At 43.0% G+C, this 18,308-nt stretch overlaps 1 protein-coding gene across 2 annotated transcripts in view; it reads right to left on the bottom strand.

The window, feature by feature from the left end:
• The window catches only part of GRK3 (G protein-coupled receptor kinase 3), a 79,130-nt gene that overhangs the window by 42,095 nt on the left and 18,727 nt on the right, over nt 1-18,308 (bottom strand). The gene's annotated exons all lie outside the window — the stretch shown is intronic.

The following is an 18,308-nucleotide window of genomic DNA, read 5'->3' on the forward strand; positions in this document are numbered from 1 at the left end:
ATAGCAATGCGAGCAAGAGAAGGCAGAGCAGCTAACTCCAGGGCTGGCGCTGGCTGGGAACCGCTCCATCCCGCTCCCCTGCTCGACTCCTCTCCTGACAGGGCAGCACATCAAGATATAAAACACTCCAACACCCCTTTTCAACTTAAAAAAATATATATATATACACAAGAGACTTATTTTTTTTTAATTGAAATGTAATTGTAATTTAAACTTACGGCAAAGTTGTATTACCAAAAAAAGTAGCACATCACCGTATGCCCAACTAAGAAATGATACAACCACCTACGACATCTCCTGTTTTCCAGAGTATACTACCTTTAAAAAAATGCAAACCCCACTTCAGGTGCTACATAGTAATGTCATTGCAGTGTGTACAGGAGAGCATTTAACTGTCAGTTACAAACATCATGTCCTTCCAACTCACTATCATCTAATTTTATCAAAGACCTAAATAAGAAAAAACCCTACCAACTACTCAGAAGCAAAACCATTAGTCTCAGCAGACAAAGCAATGCTAATCAGGCAAACAAAAGCTTTAATTTATGTATAATGAAAACATTTATCAGCTTCTTGGTAGCCCCTCTAGCTCTATCTGGATCCCAAGTGAAATTCCCTATTGGAAGAGCTTGTTTTCCTGGGGTCCCCTGGATTTATTCGGTCACAATCAGAATGCCAGAAAAGGGATCATGACCAGACAACTCCTTTACTTCGCTTGACTCATTTAGCTGATCGGGATGGTATTTCGGAGATTACACAAACTGGGTTTTGTTGTCTAAATAAGGACAGAAATCTAATTAAGAGATTCTCTTATGAGATTCTCCAAACTTTCTGATTATTCTCAACAAAAAGAATCATTCTTGAAATATTCTATAAACAAACGTGTTCTTTTGAAAACAAACCAACCAACCCACCCCACATTTTCTATTCCTTAAAAGCAATTTGCAATTACAGTGCTTTTTTTCTTTCTCCTTTTTTTAAGGGCTCAGCTTAGTTCCTCTTTTACTGGAAATATTCTTAGTAAGTTGTCTTCCCTTCTTGCAGAGGAGAGGGGAGAGAAGCACCGGAGCAGCCCAGCAATCCCCATGCCTTGTACGACGGATGGCATTCCCAGCCGGGCACACGAGAGCCACCCACCGAACCGAGAGTCACCCTGTCACAGCAGGGGACACCAGTGCTCTCTGCGAGCAAGTCACAAACTGTCCCCGCCGCTGCCAAAACCACCCGAAGTCGCTCATCTCCAGCGACCCACAAACGCGTCTCCAGAGAGCGCACCTCTTCTCGCCTTCCCCCGCCTGAGCCGCGAACGTGGCACCAGCCCGGTTCGGAGAACAAACCCTTGCCACTTCGGGCACCGAACCTAACGCATTATTTTACACATGATCGAAACAGCAGCAGCACCGAGCAAAATAATGCTGAATTGACTGAACTTTTAGTTGGACAATGAACCAAAGAAGATTACAGTCATGTAATTAAGAGACTAAAGAGTGGCACAAACAGCCATGAATGCAGTGAAAGAAAAATCCCTGGCATGGTCCCAGCTCCTGGCTGTTTACCAAAAAAACCCACAAACAAAAAAAAACAAACCACAAAGACAACTGTGGGAGGAGTGTGAAAATATACCAACACAAATTTTCAACAATGCCATGCCAAACATTTTAGCCCTGTCTAATATTTTCCAAACTTTTTAATTTAATTATCGCAGAGAAAGAAAAGGCTCACAAGACCAGAGAACAAGGAACAATAGCAGGCTTATGCTGCCTGCGTTACACAGCCCGCTTCTCACCAAGCCTCTTTTTTAAACTGCATTGCTATGCAAAAAACTAGAGACATCCAAAACAAGAAGTTAGAAACTTTCATAGATGATTAATACAGTCAGAATAAGTTACAGCCATAGGAATCAATACTGAGAAAATGCTGTTAGTCAGGTTCCAGTGAAGCTGAGCAGAATTATTACAGCAGCATTTTAAAGTGTACGATAAAAAAAAGAAACGATTAAAAAATACTGCAGTAAAATAAATTATAGCACGAAACATCTCTTCTCCACGAAGTTACCAGCGTTGTAATTATTCACTAGTAGGACACCCAAGATATCTGCAAGGCTGTTGTAGACAAAACCGTGCGGTGGTTCTTCCAGCTCGGCAGCACCCTGAGGAGCAGCAGGGTGGTGGGGAGAGGACGGTGGGCGACGGGGCGGCCCCTCAGCCCCGGCGGGTGGGCACCGTGCGTGGGGACTGATCCTGACCCGCGGGGTCTGTCCCGCTCCTCGCCCCGGGCACAGCCGTCTTTGTGACGGCAGGAGGCCACGTGGGAATTCTCTCGTAGACAGAAAAATGGTTAAGTTCTTTTTTTTTTTTTTATTGTAAGTTTTACAAGTTGCAAGAGGGGAAAAAATCGACTTGAAAAGGTCAGTAGCATCCAAGAAGAATATTATTCTAACACTTGGGGAGTGTTTAACACATAAATTAGAGCATCAGCTTTCATGATCTATTCACCCTCGTCTTTCCAAAACAAAAATACATTCCCTGTTAAGAAATGCTGTTTGATAGCAGTTAAGTTGAAATAAAAATAGGTATTTCAAGTTTCCTTTGAAGAACCTGTGGACTGGGAGCATTTATGTACATATATTAAGATATACTGTATACATACACGCAGCTTATATAGTCATCAAAAAATGGGGATTTCACACGGACCAACTTCCCTTGACAGAAACGTTTCTAGTATTATTTTTTAAAAGATATGCTCTAACCAAACCATAAGAAGGATTGTGTACCAGAAGCTTTCCAAGCAACAGTTTAGAGAGCTAGACACATGCACTGCTCTGCAAATAAGTAGCAAGTTATTTCATCCTACAAGTTTTCCATGTGGCTGTTAGTCCAGATCCATACCTTACAACTGGAACCTCTGTATTTTGAATACCTCCAAGAATATGTTTCTAATGACTACGTGACGGTGCCTACACCGGTCACTGAAATACTGTCTGGTGGCTTCAGCACTGGAAAAATACTTTAGAACTGAAACTGGATAGCCAGCTGCAGAATTCATTACTGCTTCTGCGGTGGCAATGAACAAAGCAATTGCTCGTCCCGCGCGGGAGCTGTGCCAGCGGCCTCCGGCGAAGGGGTCCAGGTGCTGTGGCAGCCCTCTGCCTGCGCTGGGGAAATCAACTTCCTCCCGACTACGGTATTTTACATGTGATTGACGAGAATCAGATTCTTTCAGAGTTTTTAAAGTACATCCTAATGCTTGGCTTGCGTTAGGCAACCCTGAGTGCTGCTCTTAAAATTATTAGCAACGCGGACATCAGAGAAAATTTGTGGGTGTCCAGCACGACCTTTTTCTTCAGCAGGTTCTATATGGGGAAGGATAAGCCGAGTGATGGAGTTCTTTTTAATTAATTGGGAATCTCACGATTAATGAGATTTTTTTCACTTGCCTCATGCAAACGGGGGGGGAAGGTGTCAACTCAGGCATTTTCTCTGTCAAAATGCCAGCAATGTCAGAGAGCAAAATGCATCCCTCCTCGCCCTGCCTGGATGGAGAGCTGCTCTTCTGCGCAGGTTGGACGGCGGCTGGCTGAAGGGCAGCTGCATCCCAGGGCTGCGCTCGGAAGCGGCTGGAGGAGGCGAATCGCTGCCACGGTGCCAGGAAGACGGGAGGTCTGCAGGAAAACTTTATTTCCAGGGATGACTGATCAGAGGCTGATGGTTAAGGACAAGGAATGAAGAAGGATCTGGGGACTGTCAGAGACTCTTGCGGAGCCTGGGGGACAGAGATGTTAAGGAGAAATCTCTGGGGAAGCCAAGAAACAAAAACAGATTGCCAAGCAATGAGAGTGGTTTTTAGTGACTTGTAATTACTTCACTAAAGATTTACAATGGAGGAAAACAGAATCAGAATCTCCGCTACCCAGTCAAGAGTATTGCTCGAAAGGATCTAAAACTCCTAAGTATTAATACAAATTTGAAAGATTTTGTGGGTAAATTCTTAATTTAAGAAGTCGTATTCTGTTTTTTATCTTTTTTGAATGATTGGCCTTAAACCATTAGCTCTTTTACAGCACAACTGCAAATGCAAACATACTACTCCTGCCTCGTCTTGCATTTGCAGCTTCTCTGACCGTGCAATCCATGTCCCCAGGTACCAGCACACTTGAAATCTCCCCACTGTCCTGAATTCAAACAAATCCAATTACAGCTTAATGTTCTCCATACTGGAAGCGATTCTGTTTCGACCTCCTGTTGTATCAATGGATTCTGCACTTCCACTGCAGCATAAAGGAAATCTCTTCTTTTACTGATGTTCTTAGATTGAGTGAAAAATTATTAGCCAGAAACCGTAGCTCTCAGATAATAGCAAAACTAACTGACAGACGCAGCATTGAATAAGTGACAGTAGTTTTAAGAAGTTCAAGGAGAACTGACGAAAAGCACAATAAGCACAGTTAACTACACACAGAAAAATAAGACCAAGAACAGAAAGCAGGAATTAAAAAAATGATAGCATTAAGTAACAGATAAAAGGAACCAGCAATTTTTTATTAAATAAAGATGCTGACAGCTTTTGCTTTAAAGATTTCTTCTTCTATACTCTGTAATTTCTGCAACAACCAGATCACTAGTTGTTAAGGGGAAAAAAAAAATATTTTTAAAAGCTTTTTCTGGTAACACCAAAGTGATGGATGATATCAATAATACATACATGTGAGTGCAAGACAGCACCTAGCTCCAAGCCTGTTCTTTCCCAGTCTCTGGAAAATAATTTTTTCCAATCACCTTTTTATTGACAATGCTGTACAGCTAAGTTTCCCAAATGCCATTAATTGCACTAACTCCAATTCCCAAGACAAAATGTCTGTCAAGGAGGGATAAAGAAGACCCTTGAGGTTTGCAGCTCAGTCTTAACTGGACACTCGCGACCACGTACAGATGGGGAGATGGGGAGATAAGGAGAGCAGCCGAGCACCGGGGGACTCGGGTGAGAAAGCCTGCACCCACACGAGTAATCAGGCCATTCCCAGAGCTCATCCCCAACCGGACAAGGGCCGTTTCACAACCTCAAAAGGGACAAGGTGAGGGAATTAAGGTAACCCATCTCTTTTTAAAGAGAACATACTTTTTACTTCGATATTTATTTCAAATTATGTTTTTCTAACATGATTTCAGAAATTTTGCATGAAATCCTGACTCTTAAGTCAATGGCAACCCCCCATCCCACCCCTGAATTAATAAAGCCTGCCTTTCGTTTCCCAAATTCAGCACTTCTTAGGGCCAGGCTTGGGCAGAGAACAGAAATGCCGCCGGTGACCAGCCTACACGCTTCTGCCAAACCTGGCCTGGTCTCTGACACCGCGTTTACAAGCTGATCTGGGTTATACTATTTTATTGCCCCAAAGCAAGCCTTCTGCGCCACTTCTCACTTCCACAGAAGGCTTCCATGCCATCCACGCCACCTTTCTCCCACCAAATGGCCGGCGGGTACCTATGGCTACATGCCCGTCCCCACGAGCCCACAGCTCTTCCCAGGCCATCCCGGGCTGGCGCGTTTATCCATTTAACACACTCCTTATACTTCCATCTCCTCTACGAAATGTTGAATTCACACCTCTACAGCTGCCCTGGTTTGATGCAAGCCCAGCGCTTCTCAGCAGCCACCCCCGGCTCTGCAGCGAGACCGATGCCCGTGGGCTGTATCCACCCTGGCACAAGCAAGGCTCCACCTGAAGCCTCCCCAAAACAGCTTCCCAGCACGGGATTGCACAATGCTACTGAGACCACCAGAACCAGGCACTGCTTTGCCACGACACAGCGTAGTTAAAAGCCACCTCTTTGTTAGCAGAGTCTGTTTTTCAAAAAGAAATAAAGCCTGCAATGTAGAACCCTTCTCTTACAGTTTTAATACAGAAACGCTGCCCTTTCCACTTGTAGGGATTAAAGCTGCCTTCTTATTTTACAGTTACTTGTACTTTTCCTGCCCTGTTACTAGTGTTATTAAAGCAGGATGCATTGCCCCATTGCCGGGTTTGGCCGGTGTCGAGCCGCAGTCGGCCGGGACGGCTCTGCCAGTGCTCACCATCGGGATGGCAGCTCGAGCCGGAGGAGCGAGGGCTGGCCTCCTGCCTTCGCCCACCGTCTAAAGGTCACCTCTGCATTCATAACGCCGCGTCTTTATCTTCACGAGAATGTCAATTAACTGAGAGCACGGAATAATAAATAAATAAATAAAAATTAATGAGGAACTCCATAATAAAACAAACCTTGGAGAAGACTGCTTATCTAATTCTAACTGGGGTTTTATTAGTATCTGATTCAAATACCCTTTTAACAGGAGTAAATAAAAATCTTATTAAAACAAACAGAAATGACTAGGTAAGACAGCAGAGCTAAAAATAGACACATTTAGCCCTGATACAAGTATTCACAATGTCACTGATTGAAAGGAAGCTGCCTCTATTTACAGCAGACCTGAATGTGGTCCAAAATGCTGATGTAGACTCTTTCTAGTAGGCAAAATAGCAAATTAGAAAACAAAAATATCAAGCTGTTTCCAAATCCTAACTAAACGTGCTGTGTATAAATACGGAATAATGACAAACAAATAAGTAGCGACATCTGCACCAGAATCAGTATGGGCTCGTTCCCCGTCGACTGCGGCTCACGGCTCCGACTCCCAGGCAGGCAAAGCTTCAGCACAAGCTTCCCCAGGTCAGGCTGCTGGGGAGCGCGTGCTGGGGCTCTGCTCTGCAAACCCTGCAACACAAGGATTCTTCCTCATTTAGGGCACTTCAAAGCCTCTGTCCTAAGGCTCTCCAAGACCTCTCCTGATCTTTCTTATTTGGCTGAATTCGGACAACAGCCTAAAGAAGCCAGAGGAGCGTAACCAGAGGACATCGGCACGTGGTGCTATCACAGACGCCTCGTCCCCAGAAAAGCCTCTTGTGCAGAACTGCCGAGGACAGCATGCAGTTACAGCAAAACTCAACTAACACACCGTAGTGAAATTATTGTGTGTTTATGTTTAAACCCAGTTGTTGGTTGTTCTAACCATCTGAAATGGCCCTCACCTGGAGGCAAGGCTTGTTACCCCTCAATGAAACGGTGCAGAGCTGCTGTGACACCCGTGAGCTCCTCTCCAGCGCGGTCTGTAGCCTCTGTACAACAGGGAGCCAGGACCATCAACAGGGGATCACACTTGGCTTTTCTGCTTGAAAATTACCATTCCTCCCAATATGCCATCTCATGGTTTATCCCATTTTATTTTAGTTGTCTCGAGTAATGTAACAAGCCCCCCGTCGGTACCAATAACAAATCTGGGTCAGACACAAAAAGTTAGGGGTAGAAGTCTATTATTAAACCGTATAAAAGCTGTAATTCAAACCAGCCTGCAGTTGTTACAGGATACCCAGTCAAGTTCAAAATCTTGCTCTCTATGGCATACGCACTCAGTTGCCATAGCACAGGGTAATTAAGACCACCTAAAAGCTCCAGAACTGAGAGAACCACCGATTTCCTTGTTTGGGAACAAAGAGACTTGCTACTACCAGGGAAAACTCATCTGTGTAGGAATCACAGCTTTGGCTAGGTACAAAGCCACAAAAATCCTCACAGCCCAGAAGGCACCACAAATTTCACTACTTTTCTTTCCAACTATGAGCTATTTGTCCTTAACCTATTTTTCCTAACAGAGCCTAATGTACATTCACTTTTCATTAAAAATAACACATCATAACAAATTAAAACATATCTTTGTGCATAAAAAGCAGGGTAAAAGAACAAATTATATTTTACAAGACAGGATTTGCATACAATGGTGAGGAGCGCAGAACAATTTCCCTAGAACAGAATCAAACTGAGCTCAAATTAGTCTGTAAGTTGCCAGGTAGCTTGTTTAACGACTCCTACAAATCATTATATGAAAATAAACTTTGGCTAAAAGGTTTCAAGTGTCTTCAAAGAAAATCCTTATTTCCAGGCATAGTTTCCAATAGCTTTCACTCAGTGAAATCACTAACACTTGTTAAAACTTGGTCAGCCATCTTCCCAAATGCTAGACCTGCACATGCCTGAAACTCCCGCAGCACCAGGAGCAGAAGCGCAGTACCGCTGCTCCAGCACACCCATTTCAGACGCGGTGGAGGACCTCAATACAGGTTTCCAAGGTAGAGGACCTTAAGCAGCTAATATACTGACTTACTGGGAGCATTCAATTATTATTCTGCTTCAAGCCCAGAAGAGCAGTTGGGAGCAAAATACTCGAGGTGGATGATAGTCTGCATGTCACACGGTATGAACACCCCTCCACGTCCTCTGACAGCAGCCAGAAGTTCAGTGCTTTCAAAGGGTAGGACCAGCAGCTGTCACGATGTCAAGTGGAGGCACACCAATTCAAATGGTAAAAGGGTTTCTAAAGAAAAGAGGAATGTGCTCTATTTTTAACATGCAGCTGTAAATCATTAAAAAAAAAAGTGATGTCTGTGCTTCACCCACTGCAATTGCCACTGGATCTTTGCCTCAAAAAAACCCCCCACCATGTATCACCTTAAGACTCTCATGAAATGTACCCCTGAATATTGAACATGCAATAAATCATTTTTTAAAGCCATGAAAAGAAAAGAACAGGAAAAACTTATACCTGAACCATATTTAGTACCTATCTTTCATACTCTAGTCTCCCCTAACATGCAGAATTCCAGTCGACTAAAGGAGATCTATACATACATTGAAAGTGGAGTATCAAAGGCATTCAGCGTATCAAAGGTGAAAGAAAAAAAAGGGTTGCACATAAGAAAAAGTACCTCTGAAAGACGGAGGACTAATATCACTGAGCAAAGACATGTAAAAATATTCTGATTTTTAAAAGGACAACTAAATACAGAATTGAAGCATTTCATTTCAATCAGTCAGTTATTGCAAAGAATGTGATTAAATTCCTTCACTAAAGCTGATCAGAAATACATAGCACTTGACGTTTTGTTCTTTTTTCACTTGTAAATAGAAGAAACTCCCACCGCTTTTGCAAGTGGTATTAGCAGCTACTAGCAAGCTGTTAGCAAGCCAACGAGTATTAGCAGCTTAAAAACGTCATGATGGTTGGTTGCTATTTGGTGTTTCCCCACGTCACAAGAATATTCAGTCCCTATGAAGGACGTGACAGTTGTTATTTTCTTGATTGGTATTTTTCCATTATACAACTTTTTAAAATTACTCACATAATGCAAGCCAATATGCCTTTATTATTGCAAAGCACACTATTTCTTTTGACATGCTCTAAGCTATGAACCGTTCACTGTTATGAATTATTTAACACACAAAGTACCCTGGGAGGTGTATTTCTACTTCTTAGAAAGGGCCTAGATCTGTGTGTGCTTTTTCTTGGGGGAGAGGGGGGTGATAGGATCATTTAATGAAGAGATGGAATAATTTCACAACAGAAGGGTATTCTCAAGTCTCTGATGCCAGTATTCACCTTAGCAAGTACTGTTCGGTAACTTAACCACTGTAAAGAATCGAACTGTTCTGCAATAGCATCTAGGAAGACTGTTGTAGTGTGGTTAAAATCAAAACACAAAACCAGTAGTATTCAGCTAGTAAATACACACAGCACTTAGGTAAAGAGGAGCAAAACCACTAAAACAACAGTGACAGAGCACAGATGATTCTCCTACATGAATTTTAAAGCCTTCCTCTGGTTAACTCTGTGCACTCTAAGAGAGAAAGCTGCTGAGAGCTGGAGGTTCAGAAACAGATGGCTCTACTTCTCGTCAAGACTCTTTCCCCTTGTAATCAAAGAAATTATTGACAGAAGTATCTAGAAACATTAAGAAACTGTTTTGCATGTTTCTGAACCTACCTATCCAACCACCGCACACATTTGAGAGCAGATTATAGAGGCACTGGCTGAACATAATGCTGTCAGTGGAAAGAGGCCAGGAAAGAGAGAAGCAACTACCCTATAAGGCTACTGTTCTGTTCCCCTACAGAGTTTGAAGATTCGGAGGTCTGATGGTGTACATTAGTCACCTCCTGACAGCACGCCGCATAACGTTCTGCACCAAGAACCTCGCAAATCTGGACCAATTCCCCGGGGGGGTTTGCAAGTCATATTATGCATCGTTCTTTTATAGGACAGATATTGGTATAGAACAATAAAAACATCTGAAAGGCTTATAGTAAATATCCATGTCTGCTCTCCGCTCTACAAATGCACTCATGAGATAATTGATAGCCAGAGCTCTCCAGCTTCTCTGCTCTGCGACTTTCTAACTGCTCTACCTCTTAAAAGCACTGCTGAAAGTTAAAGACTTAACAGCTTCAGTAATTTAGATTCTACTTACTCTTCTCCTGGTTTCTGAGCTTTTCTCCTGATACTAATGAGTTATCCCACTGAGATGAATCAGTAGTACTGGCAGGACCAGAGGATCTGCTTTATTAGTAGTACAGAGCTATCAAGTTGTTATTATGCCACGTTACAGACATGGAAAACTAATATTTACCTATTTCACAGTGGTTTCAGAGGCTTAATTGGTCTGTGAATTGTTTCAAGACACATTGATAAAAACTCCATGGGAGTGCAACTGTTTCGGATTGACTGAGAAATTGCTGGGGGGGGGAGGAGGGGGAAATCAAGATTGTACACCATCACTGTTTATACACAAGTATAAACATCAGAAATGGGCTAAGAAAGCTCAAGTGAGTACAAGCAGAGAGAAAACACTATCTTTGGTATGGAAGTCACTTTGCACTATATTAAGGACGAGTTTATAACATTTTAGCTCAAAGCTTTCCAAACCGGTCTTTGCAACCCCTCCTTGGCAGCGGACCTGGCAAGGCACAAAGGCGTAACAAGCAGCTCACCGCGCAGCAGGACCTCACTCTGGAGCCCAGCCATCCTCTGCAGCCCAGCGCCGGCACAAAGACCTTTTGGAGGCCACTGCAGCCCAGCGCTGTGCTGGAAATGCCCGTCCCTGGCCAGTACCCACGCAGAGAGCCGGAGGCCGGCTGCCCTCTCCTCCTCGGCTCCCCTCGCCGCACCTGCACGCAGCCAGATGCCATCCCGCACGCCAGCAAAGCCGCTGCAAACGGAGCTGGACGGAAAGGCTGGAGACTGGCCGCTGCAGGAGACGGCTGCTGAAGCCTCAGGTGTGCAGCTGCGCGGTGACTGAACAAATCACTGAGGGCCCATCTAACCTGAAAGGAATGAGTTTACGTACATGCTTCCCGGGGAAAAACAGCCCAGCCTATGAGATGTACACAAAGTCACTGCAGGCTGTGTACAACCAGCTTGGCGTTTACTGTCTGGTATGTATGTTTGCCGAAAACTTAAACATGGAAACATCCAAGTGAAATTTCATTCAAATAATTTATAATTTGTTATCACTATCTATCTTATATTCATTATCTGCCTTGCTCATTTTCTCTCCTACAGTACTACTTCTGGAGTTCAAAATTTCCAGTCTGCCTGGAATTCCTGATAATCTAACCCAAAACCTGTATAATTACACTGCTCTGCTGAGATAAAGACTATTTTTCCCCATGACCTAAATCCTCCAACAACTACACTGTATATAAATGCTAATATTTAACAGCATGTGTACATTATCCATGATGTGAAGTTCCAGATGATAGGATATATATTTTCCTATTTTAAAGCTCAGACTTAATCTGCAAGTCCACTGGGAAATCACACAACTGAGTATCTTCAAACCCTCCACAAAGAAAGGCATGGGAGCATATCAGGCTGCATCGCAACAAAGAAATGCTCAATTATTTGTGATCAGAAGAAAAACCAAAATGAATACATACATTTTTTTATAGTGACTTTGGATACTATTTGTCCCTGACACACAAGACAGACACCTCCTTTAAACTGCTTGCTGGTAAAACGCACATAAAATCTACAGCAGGAAGCTTCGTCAACATCCCTCTAAATGATCTTCAATGTAATTCATGCAAGTATCATGTTTACTTTACCACAAAATAAAAGTATGTTGAAAGAAATGTAGCTTCCAGTAACATTTAAATTATGACATAAAAACTAGATCTTAAACCTAACACTAATTCAGTGAAAAAAAACCTGCATACAGCAAAACAGAGTGAGTTTTATAAGAAGGCTCGGTGTGCATATTTTCTCTCTTTCACTGTCCACACCCCAGTTTGACACAAGTGGAGAATCACTGTAAAGGAACAGCTCCCCTGTGAAACGTCTCACATTAATAGTTTCTGTTTCGGTTTACAATCACACAGTTTCCAACATCTACTTGTGGTTTGGTTTTTGCGTTGTTTTTAACTGATCATACAAACCGTGCAAGGAAAGCATGGGTTCAACAGATTCATAAAGGCCTCCTGCAGACTATCCACCATCCATGTTTTAGTCTAAACTTGAATTGAAAATAAGAAGTAACGAGAAAGAAGAAGATCAGTCTTCAAACACTATTTTAAATATAATTTTTGGTTCGTATAGTTACTTCCTAATTTTGATGGTGTCTACTTCTGTATGGTGGCCGCCTTCCCCAGGTCAGAAAAGGAACCCCAGAATAAAACCACTTGAACAAAAAACCTGCCTTCTTGCTTTTACAGAAAACCCGCCAAGCAAAGCAAGTACCATTCTCCCTATTACATGGCTGCAAGTTATTTAACATCAATATACCAGAACAGAGTAAAATCATCACAGTGCTACAAGCCTCATGAACACTGTTAGGAAAGAAGTCCAAGTGACACTTTCAATCCTTCAAGTCTTAGATCAGTAGCTAATGTATGCCCCTAGGTGACTTCGGCTCTAAAAATACTCTCCGTTTTTAAAGACGCTTTAGCACAGGGTTTTGTGCAGCCCCCCCTACTCGCCGCCATCCTCCCCCCAGAAGGATGGAGGGCCTCGATCCATCCCTGCGAGACTCGCACGCTTCGGCTCCCCAGCACGCCCGGGCCAGCCCCCCGCTGCCGGCCACCACCAGCCCCGGTGCCACCGATGGGTCGGCCGGACCAGGGGTGGAGGACACGCTGCTGGCACGACTCCCCCTCCGCTCACACATCCTTCCCCAACGGTGCAAGCAAGCGTGCAGCTGCAGTCATCACGAGCGGCTAGAAATGACTAGAAGCAAGATCTACTAACAATTTTGTCTTCCACTGCTCATTTAATAGCCAAAAACTCAGGTGCTTTTCTTTACTCCCAACCAAGTTTTATTGCTTTCGTTGTTATTTCCTCAGAGGACTATTTAATTAGTTCAGAATGCCAACCGCGCACAGATCTTATGCTTAAATTAAACAATAGCTTAAATAATGCTCTAGGGAGGTACTTTTCCCAGCCTGTTATTTTTAGGTATCTCAGGGAGTGCAGTGCGCTGTGCTACCACACTGGCAACAGAAAGAGGAAGAGCAAGAATGTTTTTCTCAACAGACTAACTCAAGATCCATCTAATGATTAGCATAAAAACTCTGAAATAATGAAATATGATGGGTCCATAACTAGAGAAACAAGCAAGAGAAAGCTTGATTCATTGCCCTAAAAAAAACTCTTTAGCTGTTCTCACCCTGGTTTGTTGGGTTGGTTTTTTTTTCAACAGAAAGTTGTCACTGACAAAGCTGGAGGAAACAGCAGCGAGAACGGCCAGGAGCGCGTTTCCCTCTAACTGCAGAGAGGGCAGGCAGAAAAGTCCCTCCCCACAGTTGTAGGTTGCTGTGCAGAAGGAACTACAAAATAGACCAAACGCTCATTTGCTCTGGAAACTCAGCTAAAAAGCTACCAGAATATACACTAGCTATACTTAGCTGGAGCCGAATAAAGGGAGAAGATAAGATGCGAGAGCCCCTCACAAGACATGCGTGTGTAGGAAGAAGCACTGATATAGATGGCAAAATGCTCACCCTGGCTGGGAAGACCTCCAACTTGGAGCCTGCTGATTTAAGAAGATATAAAAGACAGTTAAATGAATCACCCAAGAAAGATCATTCCTCACTATACAAAAGTGGATGGTAAATAGGAAAAAAAAAAAGTTTGTAACTTGTTACGTCAACTACAAGTTTTTTTAATTGGTTTTTTTTACAAGTGTTATATTTCAAGAAAATGAAACAGAAATTAGATCCAGCTTCAGGAGGAAAAAAATGCAAATTACTTACTAGGCAAGGTGAAAAGCTTATATTGCAGTATGACCAGCTGCTGAAACAGCTAAACTATGTTCTGTTCTCATGTTTCCGCAAGACCCAAACCCAACGGCTCTGTGTAACAGATGAGAAAGTGAGAAGGGTGTAGACAAACTGCCATGTCCCACCAGCTTCCAAGCAGTCACCAGAGAACCCAAGGGCAAACCTAAGCCAGGACCTGAAGCTGCACAATGTTTTACCGTCACATCCCAGGATTTCTAAGCCAACTTTATTCACTGCCTACCAAGTAGATGCAATTTGTGAGAAAGTCCAGTGTCAGACACAAGAGTCACTGAACTATAACAGGCAACAAGTTCACTCCAAAGCGTTTAAGTTTAATAACCACAATAATCCTGTTCTAAAGTAATGTTATGACCTAACTCAAGCCCTTTAACACTTGGCAGTCATACTTGCGGCAGCAGACCATGATCCGCCCAGCAGCTATGAGCTGTAATGCTCATATCAAAACTGCCCTCTGAAAGCAGCATTTTTACCAGCACGCCCACCCTGCAGTGCAAGGGAGCACAAGAACTCCACATGCAATTTTAACGCAGTCGTGGAGCAGAGTGGATTCCATGTGTGAATTATAGATATTGGGATACCAGAAAATGTCTCTTTCTCTAAAGCAAACACATAATCTGGTGGTGTAGCAAACAGGATGTGGTAAAAAGAAAACTAGCTAAAGGTGGTTACGCACTCCGCTTCGAGACATGCTGTACTTCCCCATGAAGCTTCTGCTGTGGAGGAAGCAGCTTCTGCAGGAACAGCCGGCTGCCGGGCTATTAAGCACTGCCAGAGCATTTTTCTGGGTGGCTCTATTATCTACATGTCCTCTGACTCATTAGGCAATTCTTAGAGAGTTCAAGATCATTCTGGAGCTCCTGCAAACGGTTGTGCCATCTTCAAGAGATGAGAGCAACCTATTTGTCTTCATGAAGAAAAAGATGTAAATGGAGGACAGACACTTGTTTATGCAAATGTTATGAAGTCTCCAGGCCATTTTCATCCCCGGAAGGGCTGCTGCCACACTGCATGCTGACAGTTTCCTGCTCTTATTTTGATCCCAAAGGGCAGAGCAAAGGTTTTGGTTTCCAAGCCCAAGCCACCCATGCAGTTCCCTGCAGCTGCACACCTGGGGGAGGTGGCGGGGAGGGAATCTGGGCCAATCTTTTCCAGTGGGACCTGGAAAGCACTGATCCTAAAAGGATTTAAGGGCTCACTAAGGATAAACACTTGCAGCTGATAAGAACAGCACCACAATTAGACATACTTATAGGAAAACATCCAACAGGAACGACTCCATATACAACATCAGAAAGACTTGTATCAGACAACTGATCAAAGCCCTGGGTTTTACATTTGAAAGAAGGATACTGAAAAACAGAAAAAACAATGACCTGGAGCTATAAGAAAGACACTTACAGCTTATGGTCTGGAAAAAAAGCTTAACAGTCCTCATCTACACCGCTTGCCAAAGGAAAAAATAGGCAGCTTGATGAAGTTTTATAATTAGTATGTAGGGACAAACCATTGTATACTAGACGGCTCTTGAACTGAGAAAATAAAGGCACAGGAAGAACCAGCAGCAAGGGGATGAACCAGCAGAATTACAGCTCACGATCAGAGACTCGTTTGACTCGGGTTGATTTAAACTCCTCCGAGCAGGAGCTGCTCCCGCGGGGCGTCCGCCCCGGACCTGCACATGTAGGTCCAGCGTCTGCTGCGGTCTCTCCACATCCCCGCCATACAAAGAGATAACAACAAGAGTAAAAAGGTGATTAGACTTTTAATTAACTCACCATATTTATTTTCACAGCCTTTTGCGTAATGCTTGCCTAAAATTGAAGGTACTTTACCACAAGCAATTATGCTAATGTCTGGAAACAGAACTAATTTAATGGCAAAGAACAAGCTAGAAAATGCAATAAAATTTAAATGAACAACCACAGTAAGGAAATACAATATTTTCCAGTGCAATGCAAAGCATTCTGTTAAAAAAGTCATGTTTATCTTTAATCTTTTTTTTTTTCTTCCATTCTAATCCTTCTTCAGAAGAAACCAGCTTCAGAAGTAACCGAAACTCCAGCAAAGTGGTCACAGAAGACCTCCTCATTTCCAGGTAACAGAGGGCAAGTACTGCTATGACTGTACCAAGGGGAGAGGAGGAAAACACCTCTCTGCACATCTGTGAACTGTGCATCTCAAGATCTGGGGGAGAAATTAATATGTTAATGAAACTCTGGGCTCTAAAATTCCAGGTTTGATGGCTACCAACATGGGGAAAAAAGAAAGATAAAATCCTTCCAAGGTTACAGTGACCTAACTATAATTGCTATAACTTACCAAAATATTCTTCACTGTTCTTTGGAACCAACTATTAAGAAAAAGTATTCAATTACATAAATAGAAATATCCATTACATATCAGCTGTTCTGTTTGACGACTTATTTTTTTTTAAAGGAAAAAAAAAAAAAGACTATTTCGTTTCATTGGCACCAAACAGAATCAAACAGTTAAAGTCAGCCTGTGTTTGGTTGCTTAAAATTCCACTTATTTTGCAACTGCCATGCTATAGCAAAATATTAATGATTCAGCACAGACATCTAAACTGAAACACAGACTGAGAGACGTCAGCACAAGCAAACAAGGTATATATGCATTTACAGTGCAAAATTTTTGGCCAGAATAAAAAGTCACAGTTTTTATGCACAAAGATAAAGACTACGCTTCAACTACTGTAATACAATGGAAACCTCAATGAGACTTCTATGAACACATACTTTAGGCTGGCGTTTCCACAACCCTCTTTGTAAAAAGCTATGAAACCCATTACTGACAATCTGTGATACTATACAAGAATACTATTTATTTTAATCTGGCAATACTTAAAACTCTCACTCCAGAATATTCTCCTACCTACTGAGCTGCACATTTCCAGGCGACAGGAAGGCTGGCCGTTCCTGCTCCAGCCAGGAAGGGAGACCAGCTAAAGCTCAACCAGCCCAAAGATGCCCCATTGCACCACCTTCCCCGGGAAACAAGGTGTAGTGGCACTTTGTTCTTGGGCGTTTGCTTCCACTGTTAATGACAGTCTCAGTGTATTTCAGACAGGAATAGATCCATTGATCTCCTTGAGTCTTCCCAGCCCGTTTTATGGTTTTGTCCCTGTTTTGCAAGACAAGAGCAGCTGTACTGTCCTAGCAGATGTATGCCAACCCACTCCTCAGATCTACTAGACAAAGATTTCACAAGCCCCTCATGAAATCCATTCCCCTGCTTTACTACCCGTCCTACTACTAAAATGGTTTTATTCTTATCCAGACTTTTTCTTAATTCGCATGTTAAGCCTCTGGAAAATTGACTAACCTCATTACTCCTGCAACAACTTTTCTGTTTTTGAAGATTGTTCAACCTCACTTCTCTCTTTCATAGCCTACATAACACCCGATTTCAATACTTCCCTGTAGGTCATATTTAGCAGACTGCTAAGTAACGTCTGCTCATTCCCACTGCTCTTTCCTGGACTCTTTCCAGCAGGACCATGTATATTTTGTAGTCCAGTGCCAGGATGGGCAGGATGGACACAATATTCTGCCAGAAGAGGATTACTTCACATGCCTCACTGGCTACAATCCTGATTTTATATTCAGTCGTGTGATCTAGCTGAGACAATACAACCTATGGCCCACTGTAACAGCCAAGTCAATTAAAAACGTCTACCTGATCACTGCTTCTCCACCCTGTATTTGTGTAATTACTCCAGCACAGGTGTAGAGGACACTGCCTGTTTTGACTGCGAAGCACTGCATTTTTTCCCCTTCCTCTAGTTTACGGAGATCTTTTGTAATTCTGTCCTTGTCCTCGGTGTGGTTACAGTCTTTCTCAGCACGCAAGCAGAATACAGAGGTTCTTCATTGAGCATTCACACTGTTAACTGACATGCTGCACAGTAACTGAGCTCTGATGCTCTTGTGCAGACTCCCCGGATACATCCTTCCACGTTCACACGGAAGCACTGACAACTGTTCCTCAAGTCAATTTTCCCCAACAGTTTCGCCCCCTGCACACAGCGGTTTCACCCAGGCCACATCTCCCTGCGTTGCCAGCAAGAACATGATGTCAGACAGTCAAGACAACACGTATGGTATCTTTTCTACTACTGCTCCCTTTATC

This window comes from Ciconia boyciana, chromosome 15 (assembly GCF_034638445.1).
Source record: "Ciconia boyciana chromosome 15, ASM3463844v1, whole genome shotgun sequence".
Classification (NCBI taxonomy): Eukaryota; Metazoa; Chordata; class Aves; order Ciconiiformes; family Ciconiidae; genus Ciconia; species Ciconia boyciana.